Genomic DNA, 22,695 nt, shown 5'->3' with positions numbered 1-22,695 from the left:
ATGATGAAATCAGGCGAGAGTGTAAATCTGAGTCAAGAATATTTGATAAGATTAAGAAAGAGTTTCTGAGATGGTTTCGTCACGTAGAACGAATGGACGACGAAAGAATGGTAAAACAAGTATATATGGCGAAAATAAACGGTAACGTGAGACGAGGACGAGCGAGGAAGACGTGGCATGATCAGATAAACCAAAACCTTAAGTCTGGTCATGTCAAAAACAGACAGAACCGAAGGGCATGAATGACAAGATGTATGAATGTGGAAGAAGCTAGGAACGTATGCCAGGATAGACGTTTGTGGCGGTCCATTCTCTCTGCCTACCTAAAAAAAACTAAATTGTTAAGTGTCCTCGGCACGGGAAACCCCAGTGAGGTCACATTATTTTTATTATTAATTATATTTTGTAAGCAAAAAATATGAATAAATAAATAAAAAAAAATGAAAAAATAGCGTTACAATTTTTTTTTCGTTTTTTAGTTTAACCAAAAACGTGTGAAGGACTATTTCGATTTCATTCTTGATCTATGTACCTGCGTCCCGTTGAATGACTTCAAACTGTAGCTTTCTTCGTGATTTGTAATCATAGAACTGTTTTTGTCCGTATGGGCGACTCTATAATCTGGTGGCGTATTGATACTCCGAGGTTTTATTAGTATCCGACAGTATGTCTACTGGTCATATCAGGACACTAATTACACTAGCATCTCATAATACACCTTCACCATAATAAACGCATAGGGCAATGTATTGGTACACCAAAAGCAGCATATCTTGATCGTTTTTGTTACATGAAGGTAAGATAATCAGTCTTACGGTTCAGGTGCCAGTCCAGTAAATATGAAATGTTCTCTAATAAAAACAACTTTTAAAATAAATATTTCATATCAAACATGTCGGGAATCGAACCCGAGACCTTTTGCATGGTAGGCAAACGCACTGACCATTACACCACGAGGCCGACTGTATATATCAAAGTAAAATGCTTAAGAACAAAACATAGGGACACAGTATTTAGATTATGACGCAATGGCCGTATTAAAACATTTTTAAAATGAAGGAACAAAACGGAAATTGTCAAAGAAATATTTAATTAAGAAAAACTAGAGCATTAACAAAAAAGCTTAGTATGAAAGTTGGTAATAACGATTCGGATTCGTGTTTCTAGAAAGCTCAAATTAAATTCCTTGGGATTAAAAAGTAAAAACACGAAATGGACAACTCGAATGCGTTGTGACCCAGTAAATTAATAGTGGTTAGGGTTAATATTAAAACATGTTAAATTGTTAATGTTACGCAATAAGTCAGGTCACTTAAACCAGCGAAGGTTTATTCAACACAAGTTGGAACGGCAATTAATAATATAATAAATAATATTATTATAAGTTAATAATATAGAGTAAATAAAAAACACAAAAATCCTAGTCCGTGTGGAATAAAGAGAACAGTTTTGTTTGTAAAACAGAAGAGAAAAATATCACTTTTTTTTTTTTACATTTGGCGGCCTCCGTGGTGTAGTGGTCAAGACGCTTGACTCACGCACGGAAGGTTCCGGGTTCGATTCCCGGTGAGAACACAAAAATTAAAAAATGTGATTTTTCTCAAGCCTTGGTGTTCTGTGATGTAATTCACCACTGTAATCGGGCCTCCTGGTCTGTTGTGGTGCAAAAATAAAAATAAAATAAAAAAATAAAAATAAATAAATAAAGTAAAAAGGGTCTATAAAATACTGTCCGGTAAAGAAAATTTTTTAGCTTAAAATATATTTTAAAATTTGCAATTTTGAATTCCCGTAAAAACGGTCATTCCATTAGCTACGCCCCTAATACGTCACGAATTATGTTCATTTCAAGTTTGTTCCAAACCATTCAAATTTTTTTAGAACACCGTCACGAATCTTGTCGTCACAACTATCAATGCCAAACGTGTCGCGTTTTTCTAGTGACATATCGCTAGCCCAAAGCAACAGTGAGACATATTCTGAGATAATTAAAAAAGGAATGGCCCACGCTCAGACGCTGAAGTCTCTGTGGGCATTTTTTCCAATTCGCGTTAGAGCTTAATTTTAGGATGTATTTTTCTCAAGTGTATTTTTGTAATTATATTTCTTTGTAAATAAAATGTGTATGGAAAAATAAACAAATAAAAAAATGTATTTTAAAAAATCGGACTTTAAGGTGTGTCTTTATTAAAATTATATATTCAAAATAATGCACAAAAGTAAACAAAATTTAGATCGCGCCAAACTAATAATGAATAAAAGTTTATCGGCGCGTTTCTGATTAAAAAAAAAAAAATAGTTAACTATCACAAAATATAAAAAAATCAAAAAAAAAAATAAAAACACAAATTAAACCACCGTTAAAATTAAACAACATAAATATATTTGGACTGGTTAAACACAATTTTACACTTTGAAGTTTTGATTCTTGATGAGGAAATCCTTCAGATCATAAATACTATATTTTCACATAGGTTATCTATCTAACTTCTATATTTTATTTTTTGAATAAAATAATTTATTTAATTTATGAACACACCTGCATGTGTATCTCGAAATTAAAAATTTCTGGTTTATCTCACTGTGTTTTGGGCTAGCGATATTTTTTTATATTTTATTTTTTAAAGTTATATATGAAAACATTTCTACATAATATCCACATGTGGTTTTTAAAAATAAAATTAATTATTCTAAATTCATTTCATATATTTTTATCGGTATTTGTTGAACGTGATATTTCCCTATTAGAGTCTATATAAAGTTGTAAAATATATTATACCAAATAAAGAAATCCATTAATCGAATAATCATACGCATATCGAAACAAATAAAAGTGACGCAAAAAAATAACCTCGATAATTGATAACAATATAGATATATAACATTACTTAAATAATTTAAATTCATCAAGTTCCGCTAGTATGAGTGTATTTTGAAGAATAATTATTAAGTGAAATGTCATTTCGATTTATTTTGACTTTTACAAATGTGAATTAATTATTTACCGCAACATATCGGTCCCTAAGAACAGGCATAGCCCATATAGTAACCGATAAATCCGTACAGTTATTTTTCTTTCCCACACCATTTCGCCTGTTCAACCCATTCTAGCCATAACACGAAAGAAAACAAGTTTGTAAATTTATGTACATGTTTGCATTTTTGAAATAAAAAAGTAAAATATTTTTTGTGTGAAAAAATTAATATTCATATAAAATCGTTTTTAAAACATATTCAAATGCAGGTTAAAGACGAAAATTGAATGCCAATAAACACATTTGCGTGCAGAAAATACGATTTAACTTTGTAGACAATTGAAGACAACTCTGTCAACGTCCTATTGTAATCGGGGACCTCGACGAGTTTAAAGATGGCTATTTTGAGGTTAAAATCCAGAAAAAGGAAATCGACATGTCTGCACCGCGGTATAGTGGTTGGAGCGATTGTTTACTTTACTCGATATCCTGGTTTTTATTCCCAGAGAGATCAAAAAGAAACATTTATTTACAATTTTTGTAGTGCCTGGACCAGGGCGATCACGGTAAATAAAGTAAGTATATTCATTTTTTGAAAAATATATAAAATTAAAATAATTTAAATAGCGTGGCTGAGAGACAGTTCTCCAGTAGTGGCATTCTGGATCTTTCCCGATTTCTCTGATCTGATTAATTTGAAGATTTTATTTTATTTGCTTCATATAATGGTCACACTGATAATCAAACGTCAAATGGTGTAAAAAATTTAAAACTGCTTCAAAAACGGAAAAAAACGAATACGGTTTGGTCAGTTCAACCTAATTAAGTGTTTTAGGTAATGCTTAAGGTCGCAATAATGGCCTAAAAATTTTTTTTTTATATTCAGTTGCACGTGTTTAAGAAAATGTATAAATGTAGAGGAAGCGAGATCAGTGTGCAAAGATAGTGTGATATGGCTTTCTATTCTCTCTGGCCACCCTTATTGGGAAATGGCGTGATGGTTTGTTGTTGTTGTTGTTGTTGTTAATCATCAGTGTAACCATTATACGAGTATGAAGAAAATAAAAAAATTAAATCTTTTCATGTAAAAAAAAAGATCAGGTTATTTTTATTTTTTTTTGTTTATAATTTTATTTATTTATTTACTTATTCATATTTCACTCTTACAAACTATAATCAAAAATAAATATAATGTGACCTCGCTGGGGTTACCCGTGCCGAGGACACTTAACAATATACTTTTTTGAAATGTTTTTACATTTGAGATAAACAAAGAAGACTAATTTAATGAACAGAGATAACTAACAAAATATTAAGACAGTTTTAAAAACTAGGCATATGGTGTTATGGTGCAAATAACATACAAATGCAGTGCCCTATGCACCACTCAGTTCAAACAAGGAATCAAAATATTGTTGCAATTATTTTCAATGGTTACGTAAGAAGGGAGTTTTATTTAACGTACATATTTATGAACATAAATATGGAGATTTCAAAACCAAAATTAACAATTTACCATTTCATAAGTCAAAATACTACATATTTTTCAATTATCAATAAAATTTCCTTGGAATATGGCAGTAGGGGTGGCATCGTGACTGCAGGGGGTATTTAAGGTTATATTCTACTCACGTGGTATTCCAACCCTTATTAATAACAAAGAGCGGGATTAACGTGGATTTTACCTCCGTGCGGTACTGCTAAAAATAATAAATTGTGACAAGAAATTTCTTTGACAATGTACGTATAAAAAATATGGTAACGTGCAAAAAAACTTTAAAAACCATTTATTTTCTCCTCTGTAGTAAAATAAGATTGAATTTTAAAAGCGTTAAATTGTCGAATAAAACATCTCAACAGCGTACCTATAAATATTCAAAATTCTCCTAAAATTTGTCTGAAATACACTTCTCATTCATCATCATTTCCTTTCCGCATACAATGGTGCATAGGGCACTGCATTGGCACATCAACCGCAGCGTATCTTGATCATATTTTTTTATAACATGAAGGTAAGATGATCAGTCTATCTATGCGACATCCCATCGGTGATAGGTAATAAAGAACTCACACGAGAGGTAGTATTATACATGATCAATATAGTGCAGGCTATTGGTAAAATAAACCAAAGTAGGGAACAAAATGCCGAACACTCCTCTAGTGGAACGGAAGGCCTGTTGACTACTGCCAACAGGCCGGCTTCTCCTGAAGAGTTTTAAGTGGTTTCCTCTCCACGTGAGCAAATGCTGAGAAGTTCCTGATTAGCCCACATTAATATATCCCTCCTGATCCCAATAGTTTAGATAAATTTTAAGATATTTGATTGCAGAAAAATCCACTTTTTGAAATATAAACCTTGTATGTTATAAGCAAGGTAAATAATAAAGCAACTCCCATTAAAAAAAAAAAGATGATCAGTCTTACGCTTCAGGTACCAGTCCAGGGACTGTGAAATAAATGTTTCGGCCGCGGTTTCGGTTTGAGCCGAAAATCGGGCGAAACTTCGGCTCAGTCGAAACCTGCGGTCGGGATGTGTCGGAGTACGTTCGGCTGTACTCGAGTGCATCTTACGGCTCGCGACCTTTCATATTTATATTTTTGTAATTCCATAATGGTTAATAAATAAAAGTTCCCATAGCGTACATTGAAGAACTGTTACATATAAGCTATATGTATTACATAACATCGAACCAAAATGTGCTAAAAATAAACAAATTTACGCATGAAATGAATGCCTTTTATTTAATGCATATTGTAATGCACTCGTAAAGTTTAATAAAAGTTTCAAAAAAGACTTAGATTATGTGCAACAAATTCTGTCCTGACCCTGATCAGCCTCTCTATAATAATGGACAAAGGACTGAGAAAGTTGACAGCTATAAATACTTGGGAGTACACATAACTGAGGATGAAAGCAAGCACAAAGAACTTGCAACCCGCGTAGGAATTGCTGGAGCAACTTTTAACATGATGCGTGTTGTCTGGAACTCTAGTCCATACTCTCAAAACGAAATGCCGATCATTCAACTCTTGTATAATGCCATTTCTCCTATATGGGCGCGAATCTTGGCACCTTAACAAAGCTCAAAACACCAACCTTCTGAGTTTTGAGAGTAAGTGCTTGAGAAGAATATTAGGTAAAAGGTGGTTCGATTTTATAACTAACATTGAAGTCCGAGAACGGACGCAGCAGCCTCCTATAACGAGCGTCTTGAGGATGCAGCAGGGATCCTGGTTTGGACACGTGCTGCGCATGCCTCAGGAGAATCTAAACCCAAGTTGCCTCTTCTTTAAACCCGCGGGATCACGCCGTCCTGGAAGGCCGTCAATGACGATCTTTAGACTTTATTCGGCGGAATTAAGGGGCGCTGGATTGACATGGGAAGAAGCGAGAGTGCTGGCTGGCGATAGGGTCTCCTGGAGGCAACTGGTGATGTCCACATGCTCCACTTACGAGCGGATGTGGAAAAAAAAGAAGAAGAATAAAGTTACACAATAAAAAATATAAAAAATGGCGTTTTGAGGTGATATTAAACTTATTTATTTATTTATTATAGAAATCATAGTCTTCTAAATAAACACTCTTTAAAATTATAGTATTTACAGTGTAATATGTCGATGTCACTAAAACAGTCATTATAGGTAGTCTGTATTTTTCAAAGAGTGCGATTTTTCATAAAATTAGTCTGTGAGCTTGGAATGCCGAAGAGTACAGAATGACGAGTTTAACGGACAGGGACTCGATATGAAATGCTTCTAACAATTTCTGGGTAGAGAAAGCTTATATCCAACATGATACGCTGAGTTGCAAAATTTTGAACCTTATGAAAATTAGCGGACTCAGTCCTACTTGAAAACGTAACATGATTTCAAAAATCAAACTGTCTAAGAAAACAGTTTCAAATACGTTCAATGCGATTAAAAAATATATTTAATTGAGGATTCCAAATCGGAGAACGAAATTCTAGGACACTACGTACATACGAAAAAAAAGTTTTCTCAATGCTTCAGCTCTTAAAAAAGGTTTGGTTGAGCGTATGACAAACCCTGACATTTTGTAATCTTTGTCTACAGTATTTTCATTATGTTTGTTATAGGGTCAAAGCACAAATGAATGACTGTTTAAGGTTCAGTATAAATTTCATTATTTAAGCGTACAAAATAAAAGAAAATAATAAAAAACACATCAATTTTTTTAAGTACTTTTCCTTTTTTATTGAAATACGAGTATTACAATTGAATATTACTGTTAAATTTCGCTATATATACTTGTGAAATGGCGTGATGGTAGAAGTAGTAGTAGTATTTTATAATTTTAAATTTATTTATCTATAACAGCTCTAAATAATATTATTAGCACCAACGAATGACCGTTTAAGGTTCAGCTTATAGTGAAATCCACATTAAAGGTATACATTTCATTATTTAAGCGTACAATTATAAATAATATTACTCTAAAAAAATAGCAGAATCACCAGCAAATGAGCACTACTACCCCAGTAAAAGTAATACTCAGATTTTGTTACATCATAACATTTTAAAACACCCTAACACATTAGAATATGGGTATATTCAAAAAATTGCATAAGAAATAGCTTCAAATAAAACACTTACCACAACCTTCCTTATAAAAACACTATCAATCTCAGAACAATAACGGGAAGACGCACTATTACCTTTTGACAACTCACAGTTCAAAACTGATAGATTGAATTCTTATCAAAAGATGTGCCCGCGTACTGCTTTTGTTATAGTTTCTAGTTTAAAAGTTTTTTGACTGGACGCATGTAGCAATTCTTATTATTTTTTATTTTTTTTTATTTATTATATATGTACGACCTAAGCCAATTATATTATTATATTATGTTTTATTAACCAATGGTCATTTACTGGTGCTTTGACCCTATTTAAGTTTACCATTAAGTACAATACCAAAGTCACGGACTTCTGAAGAAAAATTTTAACTATACTCGTTGATTTTAGAACGACTGCGGTAAAAAGAAATTTGCTGACACTTTTTAAGGTTAATAGACAATTTGTTTTAAATACAATATGTTAATTTTATTAAGGTCCTCTAAAAAATTTTAATTGTCTTGATCTTGATTAATATTAAAAAAGGTTTCGGTTTCGGGTTGAGCCGAAACTATAACAGAAGTCGAAATTCAGTTCCGGTTTCAGCTGAAAATCTTGTTTCAGTCGGTCACTATCTGCAGGGCACCAAACAAAGATAGATGATGGGCCGTCGCGAGCCATTTATCTTCTTTACTTGACCCATATTTTTTGGACCGTCCAATGACAATCCTTTAACTTTTCCTTCCATTTTCACGCAAATACCTGCCCAGGTGAAATATTTATTGGTCAACTTTAATCAAAGTTGTTCTGCTAAAACTACGTTACCGTATACGAGTACATAAACACTTCGTTTTAATTTAAACATAGTTAAACAAAAAATGTTAGAATCCAAGCGTTGTTTGGCAAGTTTAAAGCATAAATTTAGATAAAAAATAACAACATACTAGCGGACCCGACAGACGTTGTTCTGTCTGAACGTTGGCTTGCCTGCTATAAGCTGGTTCACGAAAAGTTTTTTCGTAAATAAGAACACGCGTTATTTATTTTTGCCTTTTTTGAGATATTTGTATATTCGTAATAAAGGAAAGAGTTATCTTCTCATGTGATTGGCTAAGAGGCCTTGTCGTGCTCAAATCAAAATCGTGTTGTATAATGAAATACGTGTAATTAAAAAAAGTCAGACCGCGTTTTACCCTCATTATACTAAAATTATGACACTTGACTCATGCTCAACGCGAATATAGTCATTTTTTAACCGCCAGTCGGGTTTTGACGTGACCATGACATTTCTTCACAATATTCATGTGGATTTTTAAAAATATATTTTTTTTCTCAATCTATTTAATATATTTTTATCGGTATTCGTGGTATGTGAAATTTCCCTATTTCTATGTGCTTATGTATAAATATTTTTATATATTTATTTTTTTAAGCATGTTATTGTAAAACGAACTCTTTCTCATTAACATAAGCGTCTTGCTCCATTAGAGAGAAAAACGTTAAAAATACAATTATTTTTTATTTGAAAATTTCTTTTGAACATGAATGTATTTTTTTAAATATGCAAGAAACATAAAACTATATACTCAGCTACTAATAAATAAAAATGTGTTTATGTTTGGTTTGAATGTAAGAGATTTCCAGCAGTCACTAGTTTATATAAATGAACCAATGGTGATAACAAAGTTGTGAAAAATTTACAGTTTACGGTAATTCAGAAGACAATCCAATCGGCAGAACTGTCCAAGAAGAAGCGAAAGAGAACTTGAGACGTCACACGCGGAGTAATTTCAAAAATATAAAACTTGGAAAAATCATACCGCTGCTAATACATGCAATACTTACTTTTTTTACTTAGTTAAATAGTCAATAAACACACATTTTTAATTTAAAAAAAACGCTGTGTTTCCTCATTAAATAGGTCTATTTTTTAAGTATAGGATTTCACTGGCTGATGCCGCGGCTTGTTACTGCTCCGAAATTTGACGCCGCGCCGGTATGATCACGGTGAAATAATTCAATTAGATGAATCTCACCCGCATAAAAAAAAGTTTCAGCTCTTTAACTTCACAAACATCATCGGATGAAATAATTGAAGGAAATTAGATGTTCAAAAATGGGCAGAATGGTAAATGTTACACAGTGTGTAAAGTGGCCACTTAAACCAGCCAATGACAGGTCATAAGCCCTGCAGATCCCTAGACTTCTATATTACCTTCTCTAAAATGTTCTTCATCTCTGTTGTAATATGTTCATTGTAAAAAAATATTTTTATTTCGCTTTTTTTTTTCATAGATTCATAGCTGAATGCCTTTGGTATATTTTTTAACTCCAAATTTGGTGCTTACTTTGAAAAATACGAAAGAATACGAAGGTGTCACAATTTACATTCTTCTTTTGCAAATTCCCGAAAAGTTGATTATTTAAGTTGAGTCGTTTTCGTCTAAAAAGTGCAATATAGTACGGTGTTATATCCCCTCTCGGAAAATAGGCGTAATGAATTGTTGGTTTGTTTGTTTTAATTGCTTATTCCAATTAACAAAACGATCGCCATCGATTTTGTAATATAACACAAGACGGGATCTGGAATTTTTGAAAGTAGGTGTTTCTATTATAGATCTAAACTTTCCAAACAATCACAAAAATAGATCAGATCTTGTCATTTTTTTATCTTATCAAAATTTGTTTTAGACGTACTTGATTTTCATCGTACTTTCATAGAAAAAAACAATGCCTTTTATTGTACATAACTAAATGAGCTAAATGAAACCGTGAATAAACAAATTGATACTTTTGAAAATATATTTTAAAAAACAGGAGTAAGTAAAAATTACAAGGGAAAAGAGTAAAATAAAAAAAGTAAAACTTACCGGCAATAAAGATCTTTTATCTGAAACAAAAAATACAGTTATTAATTTGGTTAAAATTAATGAAAATTAAACATATTATTTAAAATAATCTTAACAAAAAAATATAAAAATGAAATAATGTGGATTGAGAAGATAGAAGGAAAATTATTAATTGTATATTTATTGTATTTTGGCATTTAATAAATGATTTCACAGTTACAACAGACGTTTCAAGAAATATTGATTAATTCATTTTTATAACAATAACAAAGTCCGTAAACACGAACAGAGAAAAAAACTAGTGATTCGAGGCGGGTTTTATTTTATAAAATGATAAATATATAAATTAATGTAACCTCACCGTGCCGAGGACACTTTTACATGTGTGAATATACATAGAAGACTAATGCATACATTGGAAAAACTAAAAGAAACTTTCATATTAGAGTAAAAGATCACTTAATGTGCCTAAATAATAATTTTTCTAAATTCGCAAACCATCTAATAGAAAATAATCATAATTATAATAAAGAAACTAGATTAAAAGTTCTTCAAGTTGAAAACAAATTCGAAAATCAGACAATTTTTAAAACAATTCATTAAAAAAGCAATTCACAATAAACATTTTTTTTGCACACTTCTGTCTAGTTTTAAAGATTGTATCCATCTCACTTTATAATTCCCATCTTTACAAAAGCAACATGACAAAAAAACTTGACTTATTAGCATCATATGTTTCATTTTATGTATATTTGATAATATTTAGAAATCACTGTTAAAAAAAAAGGATAGGATTCATTAGTATGCCTTGATAAAGAAGCACGTGTAGCTTCAAAATCGGTCGGAAGAAAAAATATGTGTTAAAAAAAAGTTGTTATATATTTCATTATGTTCCGTTTTTTATGATACGGCGTGTGTTAAATTTATTCTTACGCTTTGGCTACCGCTGCAGGAGCCATCCTCAGGGTAAGCTGTCTGTTTTGTAAAAAAAGTATGAGTTTAAGTACTATTAATTTGTACCGTGTCGCAGACGGGCGTATGCACATTTCTGTTGGTTCTTGTAGTATGTAGTGCTGGAAACCACGTAGAACTACATCACACTACGCAGCTACTACCGGGAACCATGTAGCACCACATCACACCTACAACAGCTCTACATACTACAAAAACGGATACAAATTCCTAGTGCTTAAACAAATACTATTTTCTACAATACACAAAATTTACCCTGAAGATGGCTTCTGCATTGGTAGGCAAAACGTCGGAACAAATCCAACACACACGGTATCACTCGAAAAAAAACATATTGATAACAGTGACCGTGAAAACCTTCACACCTTAACCTTAATTTGAATGCTTTTTAGTTTATTGGTGATAGGGATAAAAAAACTTGTAGGTAGTAGCTTTGTGTTAATTTGAAAAAAAAGTTAAACTTTTGAATGTCAATTGATATTTATTTACAAACAAATGAAACAAAAGTTTTTTTTTTGCCAGAACATAAAAAGCAAAAACGTCTTAAGGCATACTCTTTGTCTATGAGCTATGCGAGAAATAGCGTGGTTAGGAAGTAAATCAGTAATGAAAGCGACAAATCTCGCTTTGCAGTGGTGAAGTGGCTGTGAAATCTAATATTCCAGGGTTCATGTTCAGACAATGGCTGCAGCTTAAGGCGGCGGCGAAGTCGATTTCAGGGAAGAGGGATAAGTTACAATAGTCAAGATCCATGTGATCAGGTAAAGCTCATTTTGGGTGAGGAATATATGTACTCAATATTGCATGTGTTAAACATATGTGCAAGGTAGCTCTGTATGAAATGTTAAAGAATTGCCGGTGGGGTAGTGAAGGCTCTGATTCTCCCGGTCTGACTTGTTTCTCTCGGTTTACGAATAAGTTAATGATCTAACATACCCTATCGTTGTCAGAATAGGGAAATATCACATGCAAAGAGTACCGACAAAAACATGAGAAATTGATTTAAAAATGTAAATTGTATTTTCTCAACCAAAAATTTATTTTTTCACACACAATTATTGAAAATAAAGTATTAATAAAATATGTCTCCATAAAAACGCGACATGTTTGTCTTTGACAATTGTGACGTGAAGGTTTGTGACGATGTTCTATTTAAACTTAAACGGTCACAAAGTTTAAAATTAATAAAAAAGATAAAAAAGTCATTCACCGTTCATTAAAGCTAAAAATAATGTTTTTGCAATTTGTGGATTTGAAAATAGACCATAAGTCCTCAAAACTGAATCCGGGTAAGTGGGTGTACATGTACATGTGTTGAAAATTATAAGGCGTTTGCATTGCATTCTCAAGTTCCCAGGTTAAATTCCTAAAACAGCGTAAATTCACAGTTAACAATTAAATTTTCCCATCAAAAATTTGTTTTAAACATGGTTTTACATTTCGGTAATTAATTTTTTATTTATTTTTTATTTTTATTTAATGCACAAAATATACTGATTTACATAGACACAATTATATGTTTTTTATGTCCCGACTTGTTGGAAAATTCCGTGTTAAGTCGGGACTCTTCGATATATAAATCAAAAATATTTATTTACATATTAAAACAATATACCGGTAATCAAAACAATATGCAAAATAATCATAATAACATTGCTTCTGGGCCGAGTGAAGAAATAAGAAACAATAGAACGGACGCAGCAACTTCCACTGACAACTGTCATCGAGCGGGGGGCGATTCGGTTGGCTGGAACATAAAATGTGGATACTTCCTGAGAACCATTACTAAGCACGCTTTATTTACGAGGTATTAGGTATTTGACGTCTTGGACATCCACTGAATAATTGTCAGCAGTTCATGTAAGAACTACAGGGCGCGAAGGAATGACGCAAAGGAGCTGTCAGCCGAATGAAGATTATGATTATACTGCGATATTTCACTGTCCTTGGACTGACACCTTAAATGTAAGACAAATTTAATAAACTTACTTTAATTTAATGAATGATCGAGCTTCGCAGCAATTGGTCAAGTCTGTTTATAAACAAATAAACAAACAAATAAACAAACCAGCCGCGCAATATCCGATGAAAAATAGCCTATTTCACACATATCATCTTAATCTAAACGGCACGGTAAAATTATAGTGAATTGACATTGATAAGATTCGTTTGTACCAACACATTTAAATTTGATGATATTTATATTTTTGGTATTATTTTAAAAAACGCCTTAATTTATGAATAGTATTTGAAAAATATTAGCGTTCTTATAATTTATCCAAATATTTCACTAAATGTTATTAAATATTTGTATATAACCACTTACCGACATTTCCATGTCTACCGGTTTCAAAACGTACCCGTCCCTTCATGCCGTGTAGATTTTTGCCGTGGTGTGAAATGTGCCAATCATGCGATATCACGCAATGGGCTCGTGGTTTGCACGCGCACAGCGGTCCAGTCTTCGTGAATGTACGCTAGGTCAAAGCAGTTGCCGTGGCCCCTTTTATCATTATCATCATTCCCTTTCCACCTCTGGTAGTGCACAGGGCACCGCATTTGTAATCGAAATGAAAGAAACATGAAATTAAGGACATCATTCCTACCAATCAGTGGACAGTCCAGGAACTGGAGTTTAAACAACCTTTAAACCCAATATTTCATTTCCATTCAGTCACGAATCTAACCCAGGACTTCAAAAATAAAAGCGAACGCGATTACATCTCAACTCGATTTTCACCTGAAATAAGCTATCGAGACAAAAAAGCTCGTCCAGAGTTCTGGTTCTTTTAAACTAGAAAATGTATTTTTTATCCACCCAGACACGTAATTTTTAAATGATAAATTCCCTTTGTTAGATTTGCAATGGTTGTAATTCTGTCGGCACATTATTTTCAGCTGAAAATTCCGCCATTTTCACGTGTTTTCATTTACCCGGTACACGGTGGCCCATTAAAAACGGCTCGCATGGAGGAAATATTACTAAAAGCTGTGTTATAAATAAAACTGCATTTTTACATTACGTTAATGGTACCACCGTATACTACAATGTACGTAACTATTGTTTTATACTTTTAAACGTACGGCAAAAAACAGAAAATAAGAATAAAAAGTCGTCAAGAGGTCCAGATCTTGGCCAGGCAGATATTCGATCGATTCAGGAAACGCAGTCAGGAAATATGCTGAACCACCTGGAGAGCGTGTTATTGGGCAATCAACGACAGTGGTTGATAGTTTGCTTTCCAGCATCACAGTCACAAACCAGTGAGGTTATTTTTCCCCATTTGTGCAAGTTGTTCGTACATCTCTGTTAAGACCCTGTTAAGGCTGCAGCACGTTTTCCCGAGAACGTTAAGGTTAGAGTTCTTAATTTATCTAGGATAATTTATACTGCGCATTTTTTGTGAAAATCCACCTCAAGGACGCAGTACAATAAACATCCCTACTCGTTTAGCAGCTACAGAGCGCATAAGTGGCTGCGATCCTTATTCTTCATTTTCTTGATTTTTTTGATAATTTTATAGGAACAAGATTACAACACGTCTTGCAGCTACAGAACGCTTGGACGATTAATAATCTAGCCCCAATTTACACGGTACAAAAAAACGACTAAAGAGAGTTGTTAATAAATAAATAATCAAAATAATAAAATAAATAAAACAATTTTGTTTTTAACCACTAATTTTGCATTATTATTTGTTTTTTCCACCGACCGGTTTTAAAGCAAACAGGTTTCTTCGTCAAGGTTTACGTAACTAATGAATTGATTCCTATTTTATTTTTATCATGTTCACTAAATACTACACGTGAACCCAATAAATCAAGTCTTTTGTTCCTTACAAGGGTGGTAATTTGATATCAATATTTTAGAAGCTAGACAGGAGAGGACAAAAAGAAATATTGTTAATTTTGTTATAAATTAATTTCTTTTTATTATGAATAGCTTTTTTAATTTCTAAGATTTTTAAGTTGCCTAAATTTAATATTTTATTTTTAACATGAAATACTATTAATCGAGTGTCTTTATTGAAAAATAATAATAATAAATTAGTGGTTAAAAAAAGTTGTTTTTATTTATTTTATTATAACGAATAACCACAAAGTTAGTGCTTCAAATATAAACTTTATAATAAATAATCGCTTATAATTGAAATCTATATAACATGTCCCGCAGCTACAGTGCATGGGCGATTGAAATTCTAGAATTAATTTACAGCTGAAGATTAAAAAAGAAATAATTTTATGAATATTATAAAGTATGTATATAGGTTGATCACCGATATCACCGAAAGTCGTGCAGCTACGAAGCGCATGGACGATTGGAATTCTAGCAAAATAAAAAGGATTTTAAAAGGTTTAAAAAAAACATACTCATTGGCACATTGAGTAAATTATTGGTAGTTGGGCAAGTCTACATGATACAACGACATAAAAAAGAATCAATAAAAACCTAAACAAATACAGCATTCCTTAGCATATTATTATGGTTAGCAAAATTACGAAAGCGATGGCCGATAACCGAAGGGTATGACAAGTTAGGTATAGACTGCATAGGTTTGGTAACACTTATGGAACGGCTGCAGACATTCTGTCCAATTCTTTACTATCTTATAAGTCCACAATATCAAGTTCATTTGTAGCTGCTCGTCAAACTATTATTGACAATTCGATTCCATAAATTAAAAAAAAAAACTTACTTGTTTATTTTTATTACCTTATACTTGTTTTTTTTATTTTTTACTATTATATCAAATTGCTTTGTAGTATTGGCAAATACGCATTTCATAAATACATATTTTTATTTCTTCCTTTTTCGCGATAATATATGCTTGCTTGTTTATTAATTTAACTTAAATTTGTCTTTCTTGCTTACCGTAACACTTTATTTACTGTTTTTTCTTTACAAAATTTATTTCATTAGCTTTGCATTTTTTGTTTATATGCTTACTGTTTTTTCTTGCATACCTTTGTAATTATTATTTTTTATTTACATTGTAAAACTTTTTATTACATCCTTTCTAACTAATTTGACATATTTTTTCTGTATATTCTGTGTTTATTATTTAGTATGTATTTTATTTTTTGTAAATGCTTTTTAGGCGTTAATGAACAAAATAAATAAATAAATAAGTGTTCACTATCCATTGTTCTCTGCCCAGATGGTATTACAGTAAAATATTTGGCTCGCTTTAAATGTAAAAAGTTTTCAAGGCTTTTAAATAAATAAACAAAACATAAAAAAATAAACGAGGTTTCAAAAACATTATTCAATTTGCAACGACAGCATGCAACAATTAAATAAGGGTGTGAGACAAGGGAGTAGGGGTGAAAAGATGGCAGTGGAATTAGTATTCTGCTAATTATTCACTTTCTGAGTCTTGCATCATTCATCCCGCTTATAACGAAACGTGACTGGGTTAGGAAGAGCCCTGCTGGTCTCTTAGGGAAATGGGAAAGACCTCGATACAGCGTACCTCGTTTACAAGATTGACCCATTAAAGGCCAGTTGTAAAAAAAAAGTTACGTAAAAAAATGAGAATACAAAATGAATTACAATATTTGAGTTTGTCCAAATGATCGCAGACAAAAGACTGGATTTCACCCCCTCGGGAGTCATTAAGATTAACAAATTACAACACGGATGGAGAATACCTTAAATAAAGGTTTATGGAAGTCTAGGCATTTACAAGGCTTATGACCTGTCATTGGCTGGTTTAAGTGGCCACTTTACACACTGTGTAACATTCACCATTTTGCCTATGTTTGAACATCCAAATTGACATTCTCCATCCCTGTTGTAATTTGTTAATCTTAATGACTCCCGAGGGAGTGAAATCCAGTTTTTTGTCTACGAAAATTTGGACAAATTCAAATATAGTAATGAAACCAACTGGTCCAAGAAGAAGTTTAAAAATTTAAAAAATGTTTTCAGGCGTTATCTAGTATGTGAAATAATTCAGCCAGATGAATCTCTTCACAACAATAAAGGTTTCAGCTATTTAATTTCACTAAAATCAACAAATAGAAGAATTTAAGAAATTTGGATGTTCAAACATAGGCAAAATGGTGAATGTTACACAATATGTAAAGTGGCTACTTAAACCAGCCAATTCCAGGTCATAAGCCATGTATATGCCTAGACTTCCATATTCCCTTATTTAAGGTATTCTCCATCCCTGCTGTAATTTGTGAATACAAAATTTATTTTAAAATTTGTTGCAACACAGAGGGACAAAATTTTTGAGAACAAAATATGGAAGTCTACGCATTTACAGGGCTTATGACCTGCTATTGGCTGGTTTATACTTCTGTAAATACCTAGACGTCCATTTCCCCTTCTTCAATAAATTTAAATATGAATAACTCTCTAGGGAGGAAATCCAGTCAGTCTGCAAGCATTTTGACATACTTAAAACACTGTTGAATTAACTACTTGGTAAAAGGAGAAGTATAAAAATTGGAAAATTGTTTTTAAGCGTTGCCTAGTAAGTGGATTGGTTAAGCTGAAAAAAAATATCAATTGCTCGATCAGGATTCAGGTTCTAATTTACACATGAAACTGCGTTCTTCATCGGCTTGGATACAGACATCTTGATGACATTTTTATTTCCATGACTCTCCCAATGTTCTCATTTAAGAACCGGAGTAGTTTTTTTTTTCCACATGAACGTTTAAGACGAGCATGTGGCTGGAGATAAGCGTTTTGATTAATTATAAGGAGTTTCAAATTAAACTGTTTCGGAAAACAGTTTCTTAAGACTGTTTCAGCTGTTTTCAAAGAAAAGTTCAAGAATAGTGCAGTTCAAAAATGACAGTTATTTTTTTTGTGAATCTTTTGAAGGTGTTTCGAGAGAATAAATGTGTTAATATAATTGTTTTATTTAGCTTAACCACTTCTTATGTTGACATCAGCAAACGTCTTCAGGAGACCCTTCCTCTTCTCAGGTCAATCCCGCGTTCCAAAGTTCCGCCGTCTGCACCAAAAAAACTGTAATCGACGGCATTTCAAGAAAACAAGAGACCGCAGGTGCAAAGAAGAGGCAAAAAAGCAGGTGTCCAAGCCAGGTCCACTTTTAAGGCACTAAGTAAAGAAGACAAAAAAGTCCCTTTTAGGATCTACATATTAATTACAAAATTAAACCACCTTTAGCCTAATTTATTCTGAAACATTCAGTCTGAAAATTGAGAAGATTGGAGTTTTGGTGACATGCTAAGATTGACACCCATATAGAAATCAATCAATGTTTTTTTATTTAGTCAGCCTCGTGGTGTGATGGTCGGCGCGTTTGCCAACCGTTCTAGAGGTCTCGGATTCAATTCGCGACATGGTTGACATGAAGTTTTTTTTTTAAAAGGGTGTTTTTACACTGGAATACTTCATCGTCCCAGCGTAAGATTGATCATCATTCCTTCATGTAATAAAAATGGCCATGATACGCTGCGGTTGGTGTACCAATGCAGTGCCCTATACACCATAAAATGCGGAAAGGAAATGATGATAATGAGAATTTTAAAATACGCCTGTTTTTTAATTTTCAGGATCATAGTTCAAAAGAAATGTAATCATGAGGAACTAACTTATTCTAGAAAAAATATATAAATCGTTAATTTATATATCCGAGAAAAACGCAAAAAGTTCACAGATTTTGCCTGTTAAATGACAACCGACACTAGCCAAAAGCGTGATGAGCTAGAACTGTTTAAAATGCAAACGTAAAGGTTTTTTTATATATTGTAAAACGTTGGAGATTGATTTGATAAAAAGTGATGTGTCCTATATGAGTGCATTGGTACTGAATGGGTTAACTTTTTAATACGAATTATGAAAAAAGGGTTAAAACGTGACTCGTTAACAATATTAAATACACTATTGACAGTCAAGTTCTCTGTGTGGTCCTGTAATTAAAGTTTTTCTCTTTATGTATGAGGTATTGGCTTCGATTCATAATAAAGAATAATTAATTTAACTCGTTAGAATGAATTTATATCAGTATATGTATTTAATGATTAACACTTTGTAAATAAAGAACTTCATACTGAAATAATTAAAATTATTAAAATTACTTTTATAAAACTTGAATTAAATTTCAATTAAATTAGATACTGCGTTGGATAGCTTTTTTTAAGCGCCCTTGGGGTAAAATTTAATTCTGCGTAGAATCGCTTTCGCAAAGCGCCCTTGAGGTGTATTGCGAAAAAGACAATATGTATGTTATTAATATTAATAATAATATCAGCAGGACATCATTTGAAAAAATAATTACGTGTAACAAAAAAGTACTGTCAAAACACAAAAAATTTCATGCTATTCAGGACATTGAAAAAAACAGCGGAATAAATAAATAAATTATTCCATATTTCCCACAAAAAATAGTAAATTCACACAGTCTCTGTTGAAATAATGTCCAAGATGAAGCATAAAAATTGAATAATGTTTTCAGATGTTGCCTAGTATATAGGTGAAATAATTTAAACAGATGAATCTCACCCGTATCAACAAAGGTTTAAAGAGTTAGAGAAAAGAGAAAAGAGAAATTAACTTCACAAACATCAATACATGAAATAATATAATGAATAAAGATGTTCAAATGAAGGCAGAATTATGAATATTACGCAGTGTGTAAGTGGCCTTTTAAACCAGCTATTGACAGGTAAATGCAGCCCTGTAGATACATGAGATTCATTATTCCCTTCTAAATGTTCTTCATCTCTGTTGCAATGTGGAGAATATTTAAAATCATAACAGTCAGCAGTCGGCGACCGAATTACTGACTCTGAACTTAGTAGCGTATTCATATTTCAAATTACTGAGACAGTAAGAAACCCGGAATCAGCAAATACTGGAAGAATTTATGCAAAAAAATGACCTTTTGAATACGCGTATACCATAGCTTTTACACAAAGAAATGTACAAGAGCTCAAATGCACACAGCAATTCATGGAAAAATCCATGCTTGGTACAAGCCTAAGAGATAAAATAAGAAATGAATAAATAAGGAACTGAACCAGAATAACGGATATTATAAATCACGTAGCAGGACTGAAGTGGCAATGGGCAGGACATGTTGCGAGATAAGAGCCTACAAGATGGACCCCTAAAATTTTAAGATGGAGACCTTGGGAAAATAAGCGAGGCGTCAGAAGACCTCAAAAAAGATGGTCCTACGACATAGCTGCTGTAGGGGGTAAAAATTGGCTGCAAGTAGGAACCGACCGAAAAAAATGGAAGAATTTGGAAGAAAAAGAAGAAGATATCAGGTCCTCCGTGGAATGCGATAATTATATTAAAGATACCTAAATTCACAATTACAAACAACTTTTCGCAACTGAAACGCTAGATTAATATATTTCTAAGGAATTTCATTTGGGATTCTTCAAGGGGGATAAGGGAAAATGTTTGAAAAGTGTTGTTTCTTCTTATTAATTAGTTCACGGACAAGAAGTGTCTCAAGTAAATAATATTCGTTTTGCTAAACATCGCAGCAGAGAAGATGCAACGCGGACCTTTCAGTTAATTAAAGTCACGACAGGGGGAAGTAATAGATTTCTACTTTATTAAAAAACCCGTACTTTGAAGAAGCAGAAAAAATATATTGTTATTTTTTTTTAACTAAGAAACAATAGTTTTAGAAAAGGGTTTTACAATTTAATTTTTAATGCGCAATATTTAAGTGAAAATTGTAGAATTTCGTCCATTTCAAACTCTGCTACTGCTACTACTGCCATCACGCAATATCCCCGTAGGGGTAGGCAGAGAGAATGAACCGCTACACACGTCTCTCTTGGCATACATTCCAAGCTTCTTCCACATTCGTACATCTTGTCATACATGCCTTTTCGGTTCTGCCTGCTTTGACATGACCAGACTTAAGATTTTGGTTTTCCTGATCATCCTACGTCTTCCGTGGTCGTCCTCGTCCCACGTTACCATTATTTTTTAGCGGTATTTCGACATCCATTCGTTTTACATGACCAAACCACCTCAGAGACCTTAACTTAATCTTATCATATTCTTTTGTTAATGATTATATTTTAAACACATTTTTAAATAATAAAAAAAAAAACCTTTATTAGCATAAATAAACTATTAACAATACATTCAGTATAAAAATGGGACACGTAAGGTTGAACTGACCAAAAATGAGTCTGGCTCTTGTGTTTGGCAAGTTTACAAAATAACATAAAAAAGAAATAAAAAATGCAAAACAAAATAATAATAGAATAAATAAAAATTTAAACAATTTTAAAAAATTGAGAAAATATAACACTAAAAAATATTAAATAAAAACACAAAATTTATAAATTTATAAACACAGGCACATATTAAACATACATCTCCATTTTCAAAATACAGTTGATGTTAATTATGTCAAGAAGCTTTTCTTTAATTTATCCTTAAATTTTCCGTAATATATTTCTTGGCGTAGATTTTGTGGTAAATTATTGAAAAGCTTCCGTCCTATGTAAGTATAATGATTTTTGGCTGTGGTAGTTTTAGTTTCTTGTAGAGCAAGGCGTTCTGTTCTTACCTTCCCGTAATACGGTCCGATGGGAGGCTCTCCTTATGCACCTGGAGCATACAACACTTTCCGTAGATATCCTCCACTCTTAAAACATTAAATTTTTTGAATAGTTCGGTAGTTGAGAACGAGGATGGTTTATAAAGTATTATTTTAATGATTTTTTTCTGTAGAAATTTTAAGGGTCTAAGATGAGCGTTATAAGCCCCTCCCCATCCAACTATTGCATATTGACGGATTGACTGTACGAGAGCATAATAAACTGTCTTCAATTGATTCGTCGATAAAATACCTCTAAGCTTTAAAAATATGTGGAATAATTTTCTTAGACTTTTGCACATTGAATCTATTTGTTCTTTCCATTTTATATTTTGGTCGATTATTTATTCGATAATTATATATATTGTACAGGTTGTCTTGAGTCTTTGGTTTAGTTTGTTCTGGTGGTTAATAGTATAGTTTCAGTCTGGTTTTTTGGTCTCGTGTGTTCTTAGTCTCGAGTGTTCTTGTATCTTTTAGAATGTTCTTTATAACATTGTTTTGCTACTCTCGTTTTGTGTCCGATTCTGTTACTTCTTTATCAATTTCTAGTTCGCTGTCGCAATTACATTAGTGGCTTCACAAGGTATCATAAATTAAGATTCCAGTTTGAAATGTTAAGTAATTTTTAGTTATTAGTATTTTTAAAAAGTTCTTTAGATTGAAATAAACCATAAAGAATGTAAGTAAATATTTGTAGACAAACACTTTCCAACGTTTGTATATCTACCGGTTTTGAGACGTACTGTATCGGAAATATTTAATAAA

At 32.4% G+C, this 22,695-nt stretch overlaps 1 long non-coding RNA gene across 1 annotated transcript in view; it reads right to left on the bottom strand.

The window, feature by feature from the left end:
• Positions 1–22,695, bottom strand: part of LOC148279876 (uncharacterized) — a 457,924-nt gene that overhangs the window by 175,471 nt on the left and 259,758 nt on the right. The window contains exon 5 of the long non-coding RNA XR_015822763.1: positions 10,418–10,437. This is a non-coding gene — a long non-coding RNA (uncharacterized LOC148279876). The remainder of the gene's footprint in view (positions 1–10,417; positions 10,438–22,695) is intronic.

This window comes from Micrasema longulum, unplaced genomic scaffold, assembly GCF_059751315.1.
Source record: "Micrasema longulum isolate JH-2025_06_02 unplaced genomic scaffold, ASM5975131v1 h1tg000656l, whole genome shotgun sequence".
In the NCBI taxonomy this organism is placed as follows: Eukaryota; Metazoa; Arthropoda; class Insecta; order Trichoptera; family Brachycentridae; genus Micrasema; species Micrasema longulum.
This window is presented reverse-complemented; position numbering and strand designations above follow the sequence as displayed.